Genomic DNA, 19,653 nt, shown 5'->3' on the forward strand with positions numbered 1-19,653 from the left:
CAATATGCATCACACCTTAGTTGGGGCGGGGCAGGGTGGAGGTGGCTCGCTCATGTGCCCAAATTCAATGCTTCCAAGCTTTGGGCTGAGGAAGCAGAATCCCAGAGTGCCATGGTAGCCTCCCCAGGGGGGTGCCCAAACACTTCCCAGGGGTGTGGTCCATGTTTGAGGCTTGGGGCCCACCAAAGAGGATTCTGAGATGTGGGAATCTCAACCACCTGAGCTGACAGCAGAGAGCAATTCATTTGGCCTTTCTGCTGCGTCTTTCCCTTTGCTTTAGCTACTTTGTTGTGCTGTACTGAACTATAATTAAGAGCAACATTGCTAAGAAGAAACCTGCCAAGGTCCGTATTTCTATGATTTTCTTGCTGGGTGACTTCGGGCAGGTTTCCAAACCTCTCTATGTCTTAATCTCCTCAATTGGGAAATGAAACCCATACTAATACCAATCCCAGACTTGTTATAGAGGCTGGTGAGTTGGTGCCAACTGAAAATGACCCTACCTCCAACAGAGTGGAACGAACATTTCCCGTGTCGGCCTCCCAATCATTGCCATGTTCGAGCCTGGGTTTGTAGCCACAACGTCAACCGAACTTGCTGAGGACATTCCTCTTGTTCACGGATCCTCAACTTGACCTAGCATGATGTCCTTCTCCAGGGATTGGTCCCTCCTAATAACATGTCTTTGGTATATGAGATGAAGTCTTGCGAGCCTGTCTTCCAAAAAGCATTCTGGCTGTACGTCTTTCCAGACAATAGGTTTGTTCTTCTGGCAGTTCCAGATTCTTCACCAACACCGCGATCCAAATGCATCAATTCATCATGGGTTTTTTTGATTCGTTGTCAGACTTGGACAGGCCTATGAAGCAATTGAAAATTCCATGCCTTGAGTTAAGCCTACCTGAGTCTTCAAATTGACATTTTGGCTAATTAACATTTTAAAGAAGTCTGTGGCTGCAGGTTTGCCTGATGCAGTGAGTCATGTGATGCCTTGACTCCTAGGTCCATGAGTTGGTGTAAGAAGAACTATTGGGGGAGAGGCAACACTGACTCTGGGTGGCCCCTTGGGGGCCAGATGTGAACTGTGCTCCAAAGAGTTTTCGCTGGCTGATTTTTGGGGGGTGGGGTGGTGGTGGTAGAAGTAGATAGCTAAGCCTTTCCTCCAAGAAGCCTCTAAGTGGACTTGAACTTCCCATCGCTCGGTCAGCAGGCAAGTGTCTTAACATTTTGTGCCACTCAGAGACTCCCTGGTAAGCAACAGATGAGATGATATTTGTCAATGTCCAGAACAGAGCCCGTCACGCCGTGAGCAGTGTACTCTTCATCATGTTTGACGTTGCCTCCGGACTTTACGTTTCCTAACTTTTGACACTGAGCCAAGAGAACAGAGTAAAATTGCTGTAACCATTTCGTAGAGGCAGATGAGTTATTCCCTTCCGAATGTAAATGGATTCTGTCTGGGCTTACCAAACACAGTCCAGCTCTCCGAAAGCCCACCCTGTCTCCCCTGGAGTACAGTGTCAAGATTCCATGGAAAGACACTGTGAAAATATCAGTACGGCTCAGAAAGACAGCGAGCTTAGAGAAGAGTGCCAAATCAGGAAAAATGCAAGCTCCCTATTACATTGAGTGAGGACCCCTGGGGTTGTGCAGTGGTTACAAGGCTCCGCTGCTAACTGAAAGGTTGCAGGTACAACCCCACTACAGCCCCTCCCAAAGAAAAAGATATATAAATCTACTTTGTCAAGATAGTTTCCGTAAAGTTGTTTCTAAAAGTATTCATACTACTGAACGTCCTACTGGTAACATGACTGAAGATCATACTATTGTAGCTGTCTTATATCCCACTGTCACACGTCGATTTCTAGCTGAAGCAAATGCTCACTGTGATCCAGTAAATTAGAGAAAATTCAAGAGGTGGTGGCTGTGAGGTGCTGTGGAATCAGTTACAACCCATAGGCACCCGATGCACCACAGAAGGAAACCCTGCATGGTCCTGCACCATCCTCACAGTTACCCCTGTGCCTGAGCACATGCTTGCAGCCACCATGCCATTCCATCTCCTGGAGGGCCTGCCTCTACTTCACGGCCCTTCCACGTTACAAGCATGATGTCCTTCTCCAGGGACCAGCCTCTCGCAATATGTTCATAGTAGGTAAGATGAAGTCCTGCCATCTTTTCCTCTGAGAAGAATTCTAGTCATAATTCTTTTTAAAAATCGTTATATTATGGGCTCATACAACTCTTATCACAATCCATACACACATCAATTGTATAAAACATATTTGTGCATTCATTTCCCTCATCATTCTCAAAACATTTGCTCTCCACTTAAGCCCCTGACATCAGCTCCTCAGTTTCGCCTCCCTTCCCGTTCCCCCCTCCTTCATGAACCCTTGATAATTTATAAATTATTATTTTGTCATATCTTGCCCTGTCTGACATATCCCTTCACCCACTTTTCTGTTGTCCATCCCCTCAGGGAGGATGTCATATGTAGATCCTTGTAATCGGTTCCCTCTTTCCAAACCACCTTCCCACTACCCTCCCAGTATCGCCACTCACACCGCTGGCCCTGCAGTCATCCACCCTAGATTCCCTGTGTTTCCAGTTCCTATCTGTACCAGTGTACATCCTCTGGTCTAACCAGACTTGCAAGGTAGAATTGGGATCATGATAATGGGGGTGGGGAGAGGAGGAAGCATTTAGGAACTAGAGGAAAGGTGTATTTTTCATCATTGCTACATTGCACCCTGACTGGCTCGTCTCCTCCCTGATACCCTTCTGTAAGGGGATGTATCAGTGGCCTACAAACGGGCTTTGGTTCTCCCCCCTGCACTCCCCCACCCCATTTACTATTATAAGATTTTTTTTGCTCTGATGATGCCTGATACCTGATCCCTTGGACACCTCTTGATCCCACAGGCTGGTGTGCTTCTTCCATGTGGGCTTTGCTGCTTCTGAGCTAGATAGTTGCTTGTTTACCTTCAAGCCTTTAAGACCCCAGATGCTATATCTTTTGATAGCCAGGCACTGTCAGCTTTCTTCGCCACATTTGCTTATGCACCCATTTACCATCAGTGATTGTATCATAGAGGGCTGCACACAATGACATGATTTTTTTGTTCTTGATGCCTGATAACTTCTAAGACAGATTGGCTTGTCCTTTTAGGAGTCCACGGCATTTAGTACTGCAATTCAAATACGTGGAGTCTTCTTAGATCTTCCCTATTCATTGTACAACTGGCACATGCACCAGAGACCGGAAAATACCATGGGTTGGGTCAGGCACACATTAGGTCTCTAAGTACCACCCTTGTTTTTCAATGCTCTTAAAAGATCTTGTGTAGCAGACTTCCCTAATGCAACTAGTCTTTTGATATCTCTTGACTGCTGCTTCCATTGTGGAAAGAGTAGGCTTATTACCCAAAAATGATTGCTACCACTCAATTAATCTGGTGGAGTTGAACCTACATTGCCTGGGGACAGTGTTGTACTGGGGACCCCATGAGTCTTTAAACTACGGAATGTTGAATTCGTTTCAGGTGAGGAAAGGATGGTCCTTGATCTACAATGTAAAGCACACTTTAGTATGAGGGCACACTTTAGTACAAGGATTGTGCCTTTAAATCAGAAAAAAACTCTGGGTTCAAATTCCAGATGTGTTTCTTATCAGTGGTATGATCTTGGACAATATCTTAATTGTCACTAAGCATAGGTTTTCTCATGAGCATAAATGGAGAGATTACTATTTGCCTTGTAAGCTCATTGTGAAACATATCTCTACATCCAGAGTGACTCCAGTATTTACAAATACACCTGTTTTTGCTCAGTCTTCCTGAAGAAGAACGGAGGCTCCAGTCTCCAGAATGGGTTACACGTCAACCTAAACAAACACAAACCCTTACAACAGCACCAAGAAGTAACATCACGATAATTGGAGAAAAGATTGACTTTATTGGGAATTTAATTGTACTCTGCTCATACTCATGGAAGCAGCAGTCACAAAACTTCTTGCATTTGACAAGTTTGCAGTAAAAGGCCTCTTTTAACTGAAGATGTCACTTTGGAGATTGCGGTGCGCCTGACCTAGTCGCCAATCTTGTATATAAAAGCTGGGCACCAAAGAAGAAAAATCAAGGAATTGCTGCCTTTAAACGATGGTGCTAGTGAAGAATATCGAACGAAGTGTGGGATGTCAGAAGAGCAAACACAGATGTCTTGGAGGAAGCCCCTTCAGAATGTCCTTCAGAAGCGAGCCTGGTGTGACTTGCCTCGTGTCGTTTGGACATGTTAACAAGAGGGGAAAGTCCCTAGAGAAGGATATCATGCATGGTTGGTTAAGTAGAGGATTGGTGAAAAAGAGACAAAGACCCTGACTGATATAGACTGGCACATTGGCTCCAACAATGGGCTCAAACACAGGAAGGTTGTGCAGATGGTGTACGACTGGGCCGTGTTTTGTTCTACTGTAGATGGGATTGCTTTGATTTGGAACTGACTGGACAGCACCGAATGACAATATCATGTGCTCATGAAACCATTATTTCCTTGTTGGCTTCATATACATCAGTGATCATATGGCTCAGTAAAATCTAAAAGCAATATAAGCATTAGCTGGGATACTCTCCCATGGGAAATCACCCATAGTTAGGGCTTTAGTACTAACTGAGCCAGATGCCTGGGTACACTGCCTGCAACAGTGAGCTCAAACACAGCAAGGATTGTGAAGATACCGCCGGACCTGGCCAAGTGGGGTTCTGTCATACGTACATAGGGTGGCTATGAGTTGGAATTGACCTAACAGCAGCAACAACAAACTTCAATCGCAGCCTTGGAAGATAGATCACAACCCTGAACACCCTTGAAATGAGTGGCATTCTACTCAGAAGATCATGTGCCTCCTCGGGGTGCATGCCTTCTTCACAGCACCTGGCTAAGGTGACGCGCACGAGAGCACTGTTTCTAAATAACAATATGTCATCATGGTGTCGACTATAAAGCCTGAGGTCAAGTGTCTGCTGCCATCTTCTTCCTGCTCCTACAAGAAACTGATTTTGCCCTCCGCCCTGATATTAATGACCTGTGGGATTTGAGAGGAAAATCACCCAACCTCATTGATCCATGGTTTCAAATACGTCCACAGAAGTGTTGCATTAAGTTACTTTCTGATTCCTAGCAGTTGTCAACTATGATGGTTTCATCTGTTTTCAAACAAATGGCTTTAAAAAAAAAAGAGTGAGGTAGTTTATTGTGTCAACCTGGCCAATAAGCACATGTGGGGTAAATTGAAGGGCAGAGGGATAAACTGCTCGGTGAGACTCACCTTTCTAGTTCGTGGGTCTCTTGCTTTGTGATGGTAGAATCAGGATGCAGTTGCCTTAGCCAGTTCCCTGCTTTAGTTAGCAAGGTTGACTTCCTGCAAGACATCGCCAAGGAGAAGCCACATGGACCTACCCCAATGCAGCCCTGGGTGCTGGAGCAGCCGTGTGGAGACCCCTGCCAGTGCTGAGATGCTTACATGTTCACTGATTCAGCTTTCCTCCTGCAGTCGGTGTCATTGGGTCTGTTTTGTGAGATGGAGGAGGACTTTGTGGATTGGTGGCGGACATATGGGTTAATGTTGGACTTGTGGGCTTGGGCAGCACTGAGTTGGGATGTTTTCTTGATGTGCACTTAAACTTGATATAAAACTCTCTCTTATACTTGAGTTTCTGTGGATTTGTTTCTCTAATTTACCCAGACTAACTCAGGACAGAAGAAAAGGGTTTTTTTATTAGCATATGAAATTTAGTGCATTTTGAAAAATGTTCACAATTACTGCCCTCTCTGGGGAGGAAGAAGTAGCCTTCTGCTTTCATAAAGATGTACTGCTCCAAAACCCAAAGGGGCAGGTCTATTCCATCCTCTAGGGGAGCTGTGAGTTGGAAACAACTCAAGGGCAATGTGTTTGTTTGTTTGGGGGTTGGCTCATTTCTGAATTCATCTGGAGAGTCCCAACTTCGGGTTTTTTAATTGTTATTTTTCCTGCTTCTTTCAAAAACACAAGGCTGACATCTACCTATCTGTAATGAGCATGCCATACTTACCAAGAGAGTGAATTGGAAAGTCAATGGAAGTTCTCTGTATCAGGCCTACCCCGCAGGTCAGCTACCATGTTCCTTTTCTCATAACCAGGCGCAATCAAGAGCAAGCGTTAAGGCATAGTTGTAGCCTGACTTTTTAAAAGGTGAAATACCGCCTTGTAACAGTGGTAGCAGGAGGCAGGTGGTAACAGGAAAATATGTAGCAGCATAGAGAGTGGGCATTGAGAGTCTGGTGAGGGAAAGGACCTTTCTGCCGTGAAACCACAACAGGGCATCAACAGTCCCATTCCATTCTGTGAAGCACCACAGCTCCGAAAGTAAGCAAGTTGGAGAAGAACATGTGTAGTCAGTGGTGATTGATCCTTTGTGCGCCTCTATTTTCTGATCTGGGGAAGCCATCGCCCAGTGGTGGCCCTCCCATGTGTAAAACTGACTACCACGTCAGCATCTTGACTTCCACAAACCCCCGCTTCTGAGCACGAGGAGGGCTGGGCTGGTCTTAGGACCACACAGTGATACAAAGCAGAGGACCGAGAGCTCTACACAGTATTCCAGGTGCTGTTTCCAACCCCAAGCCTGGTGTGAGACCCCGGGAAGTAGCAATGCTCCTGTAACAGAGCTGAACCTTGACTATGAGCTGAAGTGTGCAGAAGGCCTCTCTCGCTATTCCATGACATCTACCGTGGGGAGTCCTTGGGGAACGGAACGGTCAACGGTCAACGATATAAAGGTTCGCTAATCTTTTCCCCAGAAATGCGACTTATTATGCAAACAGCGGGAGCACTTTTTTTGAAAGCTCTGGGCGATTAGGACACAGAAGACTCTTGAGAACGTATTGTCCTTCCAAGACTCGAGGTGGGGAGGGTAACAAAAGAGGGGGGTGTCTTCATAAATTTTGTGGGGGGAAAAAGATTCCAATAACTTTGAATTCCATTGTTTTTGAAAGAATCACCCCACCCCACTGCCATAAGAATGATTTTGCAGTCAGGAGGAAGGCAAAAATAAGTAAATAAATAAAATAAATTTCTAATTTTCACCCAAATCGAGGACTATGTTTTGACGTACATACATTGTGAAATGCAATTATGACTATGAAAAAATAACTACCTTAATAAGAACAATTATTTTTTCGAAAAGCCTCTGGTAATTGCCATTCTATCAGGAGGCTGAGTATTCTTGGTCACCATTGTGCCACCTTGTGGTCACAAGAGAACACATATTTTTCCATTAAGTAAATCCTTTCAGTCCCTCCCTACCCCCTTCACACACACACACACACACACACACACACACACACACACACACACACACACCCGAAAGGATGATGTTTACATGACTAACTTGGAGAGTGCATTGCACAAAGCACATATGAACCAAATGAAGAGGATCCCTCTCAAATCTGTAATACAGCTCAGCTTAGGCTGGAAAGCAATACACGACTTGGTCTAGGTATGAATCATAGTCCCTAACTTTCCCTTCACTTCCCCAAGAGGGATTAGACATATTTAGAAGATGAAATTGAAATTCCTTGATGCTGCCATTCTCGATCTATAAAGATAAATACAGAAGTCTGCATGGAGTCCACTGAGAAGTTAATTAACAATTTATCCGTCCATTTATAGCCGGAACTTAGATATCAGTGCTCAATACTATCATGAAAACCAAATCAGCCTTAAGTGTATCTAGAAACATCTGACTTATCGCAATTTTGCTAGCACGAGCATAAGCTTGCTTTGTACATATGTGTATCAAGATCTCATACTGCTCATGAATTTCAAAAAGTCGGAATATTTGTGTAGAGAATTTTTATGCTTTATAAATTCCATTTATGTCAGCAGCCAGATGTGAAGAACAGAGCAAGATATGATTGGCCACCTTCCCATAGAGCACTGTCTGCTAAGGACTAAGTAATACATTTGGTAATGACTCAAAAATTTCACGGTCACTGTCTTATACTACCATGGATTGTTTTTTATTAAGGCTACAGTTTTTCTGTTGTTTGTTTCTATCAGGAAAGAACATATTACAGAAAAGGAAGTTCCAACGATTGTCTCATTATAATATGTGTGCATGTGTGAATGTGTGTAGAGACATAAGTAATCTCTACGAGAATTTTAAAAATTCTTACAGATGTTTTGTCATGCTAGTATTGGTTTTAAGTCTCTTCCTCTCCATTTCTCTTTCAAACTCTGCTCTCTGTCTCTCTCTCTGTCTTCCTGGCTATATTTTAGTGTTTTAGTGTCTCTCACTGTTTGCCAATCTAACTTAATTAAAATCTCAATCTAGTGAGTCAGTGGATTAAGATTTTCTGTGCATTGTGATCAGTATGGTCCTGGAAAACAGTATTCCAATTTTTGAAGTCCTAGTTTCCTTATCTGTTACATAGGGTGACAGCCCATATGTCACAGAACTGTGACAATTATATGACACACTGCACGGAAAAGCACAGTAGGCAATGCCAACATGGAGTAGTGCCAACACATGGTGTTGGTCTCTGTTTTTATTGTCTAAAGAAACTGTTCTGTTCATAAAATTCAACTCTCTGTCAATTACAGAAGTTCCGAGACTTACAGACTTAGAAGTTTGGTATAGTCATAAATTAGAGTTTTATGTCGTAACAGTTATGGACAGATTCTCCCATGTACCTTTCCCACGAGAAAGGTACACCTTTCGAGGTGACAAATTATGTATCACAAAGTATCTTGCCTACCCACTCTCCCGATACCATCGCTGAAGACAACATGGGTGCATAAACAAATGTGGTGAAGAAAGTGGAAGATGCCCGGCTATTAAAAGATGAAGTGTCTGGGGTCTTAAAGGCTTGAAGTTCAAGAAGCAGCCATCTAGTAGGGAAGCAACAAAGCCCAGATGGAAGAAGCACACCAGCCTGTGTGATTATGAGGTGTTGATGGGAATAGGTATCAGAATCTCAAGAAACAAAACAAAAACAAGCAATCAAATATAAATGAAGAAGTGTGGACAGAGTGGAGGTCCAAAACCCTCCTGAAACATAATTGGTCAGTCCCCCACAGAAAGGCCACACAGAGGGAAGTTAAGTCCAGGATGCAGTATAGCACTGATGAAATACACAACTATCCTCTACTTCTTTAACATTTCCTCCCCTCACTATTGTGGCTCTTGTCTTACTGCACTAGCTCATTTAGACATGAGTACGCTCGTGTGTATAATTCAGATTGTTTGATGCCTGAAAGTCAAGCTAGACAACCCTTCAGAAACAGTAATGGGAGTAATGATTCCCTGAGGGAATGGAAAGAGGGGGTGGGAATGGGGGGACTGATAGCAATAATAACTGTATAATCCGACTCAAAGGGAACAAATAACAGAATTGTAGGTGAATGGATATATTGGACATTATAGGATATAGATGCTGATTATTTATAATATATATAACATAAAAATAAGGACTCCTGAGGAGGGAGAGTTGGGGAGGGAGAAGCTAAATGGGAGCTGATTTGAAGGAGTTCAAGAAGAATGGAAATGTTTTAAAACAGATGGTGGCAGCAATTGTATAATCATGCGTGATATAATTGAATTACAAATTGTTACAACATCTGTAAGAGCTCCCAATAAAATGATTTTTAAAGTATCTTGCTTGCCTAAAATTATTTAATTATTAAATGGCAAAACAGACACATGATTCATATCTTCTAAATTCTCACCCACAGTTCATTGTAGTGAATACTGACTCTTATTCTAAATCATGGTTTTATTTTTAATGTCTTCATTTTACCCTGTCTTTAATAATCTTCTTTCTTCTTTTTTCTATTCTGCCAAGCCTAGAATCAAACTTACATAATAGTTTTCACTCGTCTGTACCTGATTTCTTTCAAAATCCATTCATTCATTTATCTACTGAGCACTGACTGTATGCCAGGTTATATGATAACCACGATTAAGGAAACAATTAACTAAACAGAAAATAATATTGCCCTCTTGGGACGTACATGCCAGTCAGATAGACACAAAGTAAATAAATAACTATGTAATATCATTTTAGATAGTATTTAGGTTTTATTTTTTAAAAGTTTCATTTTTAAAAGATTCCATTGAAGTAAAAGAGGAGGACCTTCGGCAAGATGGATTGACCCAGTGACTGCAACCATGGGCTCAACCATCAGAGCGGCGGGAGGATGGCGTAAGACTGAGCCCTGTTTCACTCGACGGCTCAGGGGGTTGCTCTGAGTCAGAACCGACTGGCTGGCACCTAACAACAATAAGCGAAAATTAACGGAGGCAGCGCACCTCTACAAAGAGTGATGGAGATGGGGGTGTTGGTCTAGTGATGGTAGTCGTCCTGGAAGGCCTTTCATCTGAGGGGATGTACATGAAACAAACAACAACCAAAAAAAACAACCTCAGAGGTAAGAGCGTCAGTATGGTGGCTAGCTGAGGAATAGTGCTCTAGGGATGTGCAAAGGCCCGTTGGAGAGTCTGAGGGAGTAGCAAAGAGTTCCTTGTGAGGCAGGGTACATTTAGATACCTGTTGGATATACAGCAGCCCTGGTGGTGCAGGGGTACCTGCTCCGCTGCCCATCCAAGAGGCTTGCAAAGAGAGCGGCTCTGGGGGAGAAGTAAGTCTAACGACTTTAAAAACCTGAAGGGCATTTCTACTCTATCCTGTATCTCTCCCTGCCATCTAGTCGATTCCCACACAAAGCGACCCTTTCTATGGTTACTGAGGCTGGAAATCTTTACAAGAGCAGATCGCCTCATTTTCCTCCCTCAGAGCAGCTGGGGGTTGGAAACACTGACCTTATGGTTAGCAGTCAAAGGCTTACCCCAAAAGCACCAATAGGACTCCTACTTTGTCCCGTAGGGTCACTATAAATTAGAATGAGCTTTAATGGTATTTTTTGTTGTTTGTTGTTTTGTGAATTCGATATCCAAGTAGGAACCAATTATGGAATGTTGCATACATGAGTCTGAAGTGGCTGGGAAAAGTCAAACCTCAAAATGAAAAATTGGGAGCTGGCTGTCAAGGGGTGATATGTTGTCCTGACGTGCCATGCAGTTAGTTCCAACTCATAGCAACCCTGTGGACAACAAAACTTACTCATTGTCCAGCTTCCACATGTGTAAGAGGCACTTGAATGTACCACGACTCAGCCATCCATACCTGACTTCTCAAAGTGACGGCTTTAGCTTTTGACACGTGTAAGACACCTTTTGCTCTAGATCTGTTCAGGACAGTCATTTGACTTCTTTATTGTTGCTCTCCTGGGAACTGATTGTGGATGCAAGGGAACTGAAGTCTTGACACCATCCATCTTTTCTCCATGGATGATGATGATGAAGATGATGATGAAGATGCCGTCTATTGGTTTGGTTGCGACGGTTGCTTTTGCTGTATGTTGAGGTATCATCTACAGTGAAAGCTGTGGTCTCTGTCTTCATCAGGAAGTGCCTCAGTCTTCCTGCTTTTAATGAACCAGTCTTCCTCCACTCCTAATGTCAAGTTTTTCATCATGTAGCATTTAATCTTACAATTAAAAATTACATCCATATGGTAAAGGATATAACCCTAATGCACACCTGTCTAGATGTGAAAGTACACAGCACCCCTTTGTTCTGCCTTAATTACTGCCTCCTGGTCTATGTACAGGTTCTCCATAAGCCAAATTAAATGTTCCGGAATTCCCTTTCTTCACAATGTTCTCCATAATTTGTTATGTTGCTGGTGTTTTCTGCTGTCGGTTAAGACTCGTTTGCCAACAGCAGTGATATCACTCATCTGTGTATTCTTCTGAATTCAGATATAATTTCTGGCAGTTTCCTGTCCATGTATAGTTGCATTCATTTTTTATTTATCTCCGTACAAATTTTGTGGTGGGTGATATTAATGACATTGCTTGATATTTTGCATATGATTGGATCACCTGTCTTTGGGACAGGCACAAATATAGATCTCTGCTAGTCCATTGGCCAAGTAGCTGTTCTTCGATTTTCTTGGTACAGATGAGTGAGTGCGTCCAGTGCTTCATCAGCTTGCTGAAACATTTCCATTGGTATTCCATCATTTCTGGAGACTTTGTTTGTCATTCAGGCAAGCCCAGTGTCCTAGCAGTTATGAGTTGGTCTGCTAACGACAAGGTCAGCAGTTTGAAACCACCAGCCACTCCACAGGAGAAAGATGGGGCTTTCTACTCCCATAAAGAATTACAGTCTTAAAAACTCAAAGGGGCAATTCAATCCTGTCCTGTAGGGCTTCTGGGAGTCAGTATCCACTCAACAGTGGTGAGTTTGTTGGCTTTTTATTTGTTTCTTTGTTTACTTTTGGTGTTTTTCAGTAAACCTTGGACTCCTTCCTTCAGTATTATTGGTTCTTATTCATATTCTACCTCTTCAAATGGTTTAGACTAGTTCATTTGGGTACAGTGACTCCGCGTTTCTTTTCATTTTTAATGCTTCATGGATTATTCAATATTTTCCCCATCAAACCTTTTAATATTACAACGTGAGGCTTGATTTTATTTTCCCCTTGAGCTCCTTCAGTTTAAGATATGCTGACCATGTTCTTCCTATCTGGTTTTCTAATGCTAGGTATTTGCACATTTCCTTCATAATATTTTTACTTTGTCTTCTTGAGCAATCCATGTGCCTTAGCTAATCTATGATGAAGAGCAAGTTTCAGAGTCTCTTCGACAGCCACGCCGATCGTTTCTTTCTTTTTCTGTCATTTTAATGATGTTCTTGATGTCCTCCCACAACTCCTTGGGTCTTCTGTCATAAATGGTCAATGCATCATATCTGCTCTTAAAATCAAGGAGGGATAAGCTCAAGCTTGTGTTTTGCTTCTCATAGACTTGTTTTAATTTTCTTCACCTTCAACCTGAACTTACATATAAGCAATTGATGGCATATTCTACAGTCAGCCCCTGCCCTGGTTTTAGTTGCTAATATTGAGTTTCTTCCTCTTCTCTTGCCAAAAATATAATCACTTTGATTTCTGTGTATTCCACCTGGAGAAGTACATGTGTATAGTTGCCTTTTGTGTTGTTCAAAAAAGGTATTTGTGATGAAGATGACATTGGTTTTGCAAAATTCTCTCATGTGATGTCTGACATGATTTCTATCACCAAGGCCATATTTCCCTGTTCCCTTTCCTTCCTCTGGTGTCCAACTTTTGCATTCCACTAGCCAATAATTATCAATGCATCTTGATGGCATATTTGATCCATTTCAGACTGAAGATGTTGAATTCTTCAACTTCTTCATTTGAGTAACAGTTGAATGATAAATTTGAATAATAATTGGATTGATTAGATGTCCTTGAATGAGGATATATAATATTATCAAGGACAGCCTTGTACTTCTAGATAGATCTTGAAATGTACATTTTGTTGATGGATGTCATTTATCGATATCAAGAACATAGCTCACATAATTGGCAACATGGCGAAGTCTGGTTCAGACATTAAGCTAGAGACTTTCTCTAAGTTGAGTAGTGGCAGAAGATGATGAACCAGGAAGCTGGAAGAGCATGGCTGGTGTGGATACAGAGGTAGAAAGGTCTTGTTGTGTGTTGTCATGTCTGCTCAGACTCATAAGGATCCTGTAAGACAGAATAGAATGTCCCTATAGGGTTTTCTAGATGTTAATTTTTATGGGAGCAAATTACCAGGCCTTTTCTCCCACAGAGCAGCTGTTTGAACCACTGACATTTCAGTGAGCAGCTGAGCATTTCAATTATGGAGCCACCAAGCTTCTTGTGAATTCACCAGCAAAGTAGACTTTGCATGTAGTCATCCCTGTCAATGTGTGTGATCAAACTTTAAAGGTATACAACTATGTGCATTTTCCCTCAACTATTATATTTGTCCCAGTATTCCCAAGAACAGATTTTTTTGACCTCTTCTTTTTAAGTCCGGCTTTTGAAATGAACATGCTTCTTTTCATGAGTGGCACCGAGTCATACATCGAACGGGTAAATAATGAATTTTGTTTGTTATTGAAACATTGCTGAAGAAAATCGAGGAGTAAGTGGCTGGGTCATTATTTTGATTGAAGAACACCCACCACCTAAGTACACTAATGACTGAGAACTTCTGATGCCAGCTCCCTCTGTCTTTGTTCCTATATGACAGCCAAGTGTGGAAAGGAAATGTGGAGAGCATGTTGGGTGTTAACGAAGTACCATTAGTACCCCTGTGTCTTCAACCAATGTCTGTTGGCATATAAAAGAATAGATTAAGTGAGGAAACAAGCAAGCAGAGATGGGGGAGGATGGATGCCATTCTACATGCAGACCCCCCAGGAGCCAGAGAGCAGAAGCTAAAGGAGACACAAAGCCAACAGAGAGGGAGAGCCTTCCCCTAGAGCCTTCACTCTGAGTTTGGACTTCTAATACCATAACCTGTGATATAGCACTATTTGTTAAAGGCTCCCACTCATGGTATTTCCATTATAGCGGCAGTCAATAACCCACTCTGTTTCTCCTTACTTAGATCCGAGAAAGGATTCCAGAAAATTGGGCCCACAGATATTCTGAGATTTGATGGGTAATTGTTTTTTATCAAAGCACAGCCATCAGTTCTACTAACTCATTGTGTTAAGAAAATCAATATCAACTGATAACTGCATCAGAAACAGTCTCACCGAGACCCAGAATTGTCAGGAATATTTGTACACATTGGAATTTGGTTGTCAGGGCAGGCTGTAGCCTTTGCCTTCTGTACTCTCGATAGCACAAGGACCAACAATGGAGGAGATGTGCTGATGATGTCATGGGCTTTCTCTTCTCCTTTTAAGAAGCTTGTTCAAGTGACAGTGAGTCCCAAAGTCCCATATAGTGAATGTTGAACTTGTAACATTAAAATAAGCCACTAGATTGACTCAGCATAGAATAAGGTTCATGGAATTTTCTGAGCCTCTTTCACCAGTAAACCTAATGGAATATCTAATGATAAATAATGAAATTAAAGTCAAGATTTGTTGAGTTGAAACAATCCAAAGCTAAATACTTGCCTGAAAGTTTCCCTCATTTTCAGACCCCTCTAAGGCAGTGGTTCTCAACCTGTGAGTCGTGACCCATTTGGGGGTCCAACAACCCTTTCAGAGGGGTTGCCTGATACATAAGAGTAGCAAAATTACATTTATGAAGTAGCAATGAAAATAATTTTATGGTTGGGGAGGGGTCACCACACATGAACTGTATTAAAGTGTCACAGGATTAGGAAGGTTGAGGACCACTGCTCTAAGGGATAGCAAATTACAGACTTGAGAAAAATCAAGAAAATACATAAGAGTGAAAAAGAAATAAAATTTTATTAAACCTCCCAGAGGATATTTTGACCTTTATCAATTTTTATGATGGCTCTTAATAGCAGCCTTAATTTGATTTTATGATCCAACTTAAAAGACATTTAAAAGTGGCAGGCAAGTGTCATTGTGAAGACATTTAATTTTAACAGACAAGGGCATTTGGTCAAAACATGTTAACTTGAATTAAGTGGAATACAAACAATTTGTTTGAATGCATTTTTTATGATCATTCTATCAGTGAATCTAAAAGATCAAAGGGTACATTGTCTACATGTTAATACAAGTGTGCGTGTGCATGTGTGTGTAAGAGAGAGAGAGAGCTTTCTTCACTCCTGAATTTGAATGTCTAACATGCTCAACTGTGAGACAATATGTTTGTTTGTTAAAGCCTTCCACTTGTAGTGTATCTATGTCCAGAAGCCCTGGTGGTGTAGGGGTTACTCATTGGGCTGGTAACCACAAGGTGTGCAGTTCAAAACCACCAGCAGCTCTGTGGGCTTTCTACTTCCAGAAAGAGTGAGTTGGTCTCAGAAACTCATAGGGGCCATTCTATCCTGTACCATTGAAGTGTCATGGATTAGAAGCAGCTCAATAGCACTGAGATATGTAGCTTACGGCCACAGCGTCTATTCCAACTCACAGTGACCGACCCTATAACAGCATAGAAGTGCCCTTCAGGGCTTCTGAGGCTGTAGCTCTTTAAGGGAGTAGAAAGCCTCATCTTTCTCCAGAACAAGAGTCGAGTGGATTCTTACTACGGATCTTGCCAACACCCGCCCAACCATAATCCACTCTACTCCCTCGATAATGGATATGTCAAGAAACCAAAGCTTTCCATTTTGATATGTATTTATTGTTGTTCAATAAGTGTTTTTATGATTTTTTTCGTAGCAATCCTGTTTTACTTACCCTTGTATTTCTCTGCAACCACTTTTGCGTCGCTTACATGTACGGCCCTCTTCCTTCATTTTTTCCCAAAAAAGTGTGTGTGGGGGAGGGGGGGGCACAGTACTCTGTCTAATGAAATACAACAGAACTGGGGCCAACCCTTCTACTTAAGTGGCCCCAGTGGCTTTTAGCCACTCTGAGTTCCTTCTGGAACCAATGCTATTGAAGCCAGCCCCCTCCTGGGGAGTTAAGATGAGGGCAGGGCAGTTCTCACTCTAGAATGTGTCAGCCAGAATCAAGTCATCGCATTCCAACCCCACAAGGTTGTCCCTGATGTTGATAGGGGAGATGATATGTTCGTGATGCAATGCACCTTTGAGTCCTTTTGGAAAGCAAGCTCACCAGTCAGGGAGCATCGCTCTGGCCGTCTGCAGCTCCTTGCCCACCAGAAAGTGATTGAGAACAGCTGCGGTAGATGCGAACAGGTTATTTGGGGAGAATAATTAGATCAGAATCATTCGTTATGGGGGTTGTCATTATTATCGTGCCCTGCAAGGAAGAGAATAAAAGTGTAATCGCACTAGGTCCTGTGTAAAATTTATGCTGTTTTTACTGGCTCTTAACCCTTTTCCTTCCAGGAATTGTTAAGTTCCTTTGCGGTCATATATCAGCCCTCGGGCCAGTTCTCACCAAGGGTGGCCGCTGACGGTAAGGTCCCTCAGTAGACGAGCAGAATTGGTTTCGGGTCATGGAATCGAGTCCCTGGAAATTACGTAAGGGGAATGAAATATCCTGCTGTTTGAACAGGAGGAAATTGTGAAATCTCAGCAAACATGAGCTCGCGACTCTCCAGTTCTTCTGTGAGAAACACTTGTCTTGGGCTGAGGGGGGCGTCGGTGGCATTAGGGGTGGATGCGTCTCCAAGAGCACTCTCTACTTCCTAGGCTGCTTGACCCGATGCAGGTTAGTCCGTCTTCTGGAAGAGGCTCTGAAGGGGACCCAGGTGACAGGAGAAAGAACTGAACATCTGTCCGTGCTGGACCTCTTCCTCCTTTCTTTATGTCCCCCTTCTGCACTGCTTCATTCTAACCTCTAAGTCAACCCACAGCGAATTGTTTTCCATCATAGAGTAATACTTCCCAATATGATTTAAATTAAAAAAAATTTTTTTGAACTCAATTGCCGCTGCCTGCTGGGCTGGGGTGATTTTATCTGACTGGCTGTTATCGGCCATGGTACTTTATTCGGGAGCCCGAGCAACTGGAATTAGGCAGACTCTGAGTTGCATTCCCAGAAATGAAGCGAATTCCGGATGATGGGAGTAATGTAATTCAGAGTGCCCCACCTGGAACGCCGGCTGTGCCTGGGCTCTCCTTCTCGTGCTGTAAGGCTTGAAATAATTTGTGGATCACAAGGAAGCAGAAGCAACAAAGGCAATTCATGCCCTAGGGAAAGAGAGAGAGCAAAGAGAGAAGTAAACTAATTTCTGTGCTTAATTCATTTCGAGAATGGCCCAGGGTTTGAAGAGAGTTGTAGACCTTGCTATTCCACTTCCTGGATGTGGGAAGTATGGACAGGTCATGGGTGACAAGTACATTGTGTGGTAAATGATGCTCTTGATCGGATCGATATTCAGATGACTTAGGGAAGGTTAGACCATAATGTTGCCATCGTCTTCTGCTCTATGGGAACTGCTAATGCCAGGTGGGCTTAGATAATAGTATTTGATGGAAATGTTGAAGCTGCTAAGATGAAGAGCATTACAGATGATTTGACTTTGAGAAATTGCAGAGCAGGGGGTGGGGTGCTGGGGTCTACTTGACTCTTTCATGTTTGTGATGCGTAAGAAGTCTGTATGCAAGGAAGTAAGTAGGTGATCTTTCTAAGTTGTCAATTATGAAGTGTCGCTGGACTCAAAGGATTCTACGGTCAGATTCATAAAGGCAAGTTACAGAGAAAGGACTCTCGGTGTCCAGCACAAACCCTGTGTCAGAACAGTGGAAATGCAACCCAAAACTTGCCCCACTCCCTCCTCCCAGAGGTCTTTGGGTTGATCATCACTGAGTCAACAGACAGAACGTTATTTGTGAGTTTCTGTGTGTGCAGGTAGGCATGCATGCAACTCGTTCATGCAGAGGAGGGGGGGCTTCAAAACATGAGGAAAAATCCCATGGTTTCTCAATTCCATTTTCCCAGACACTCTTTGAAGTCCCCTCGTATACTTTGATTTCACTTTTGGCCAACGAATTTTCTCAGTGCCTTCCTGCCTTCTCTGAAGCCTATCTTAATGAGGCACTGCAGTTTGTATATAAAAATAATATACAGTAAGGACAATAGCTTTGGGGGCTGACTTTTATCCACGTGGGAAAAAAGATATTGACATTTTTCAAAAGTTTTTTCAAAGAACGATGGCATGCTGTTAATATACACAAGAGACTTAACACTGATAAATGGGAAAGAGAGCCCTCTTGATTTTCTTTTCTTTTTCCAAATTGCTTTAATAGGTGCTGCGTGAGTCTTCACGTACTTTAGCTTACATGCAGCGAAATGGCAATCAGGTTCAAAAAAAGGGGGGAGGGATCAAAGTGTCATTTAGCAACTGCCTTGCTAAAATTTGGTGACTCTGCTTTGCAATCTATAAAGAATAATAGATTTTGGTGTAGATACAAGTTTTGAAATGAGATCATCTTGCCGGATATAAGGAGCTGAAGTTGAAACATTGGTTATAGAATTTAATTCTGTGTTCATGATTCAGAGTTTTTGTATTGTGAAGCCGGAAAATAAAGAAGAAGAAAGGCGTTTAGAAAACGTTCCTATGTCAATTCTTTTGAATGCCTGAGACCTTTAAAGTGGGCTGGCGGTAGCACATGTCCAAACACAAGAGAAGAAATCCTTGGAGTTGACCTTAATTCTCACTGCCATCGCGTCGATTCCAACTCCTAGTGACCCTACGGAGAGCCCATTCTTTCTTCCCTGGGGCAGCTGGTAGTGCAATTAAAACATGGAAACGTGGGCCTAAAAATGAATAGTAGTCTAATTTTTTTATGATTGCATCATGCCATTAATGCTATTTGTTGTGTTATTGGTTATCACTTGATCTGGGTGGGAGTCCTGTGCAACCATTTGGCTCTGCATAGTTGTAACACAAGTTCGGTTTAGTTGGGACTTCTTAACAAGGGCTTGATTATGGAAACAAACTTATTTAAAGCCTGGCATTAAATATCCACAGAAGATATGGGACAATAGAATGCAAGCTGGTCAATGAAGGAGGGGATAGATATTGCAATCAAGCCTGGAAACATTGCCTACAGTTATTTTCGCATAAAAGAAACACTCCCACTGAGCAGCATGAGAACTGAGCCAAGCTTTTGGAATTAAGTACAAAGTGAGAGGTAAG

The sequence above is a fragment of the Tenrec ecaudatus genome, chromosome 10 (genome assembly GCF_050624435.1).
Source record: "Tenrec ecaudatus isolate mTenEca1 chromosome 10, mTenEca1.hap1, whole genome shotgun sequence".
In the NCBI taxonomy this organism is placed as follows: Eukaryota; Metazoa; Chordata; class Mammalia; order Afrosoricida; family Tenrecidae; genus Tenrec; species Tenrec ecaudatus.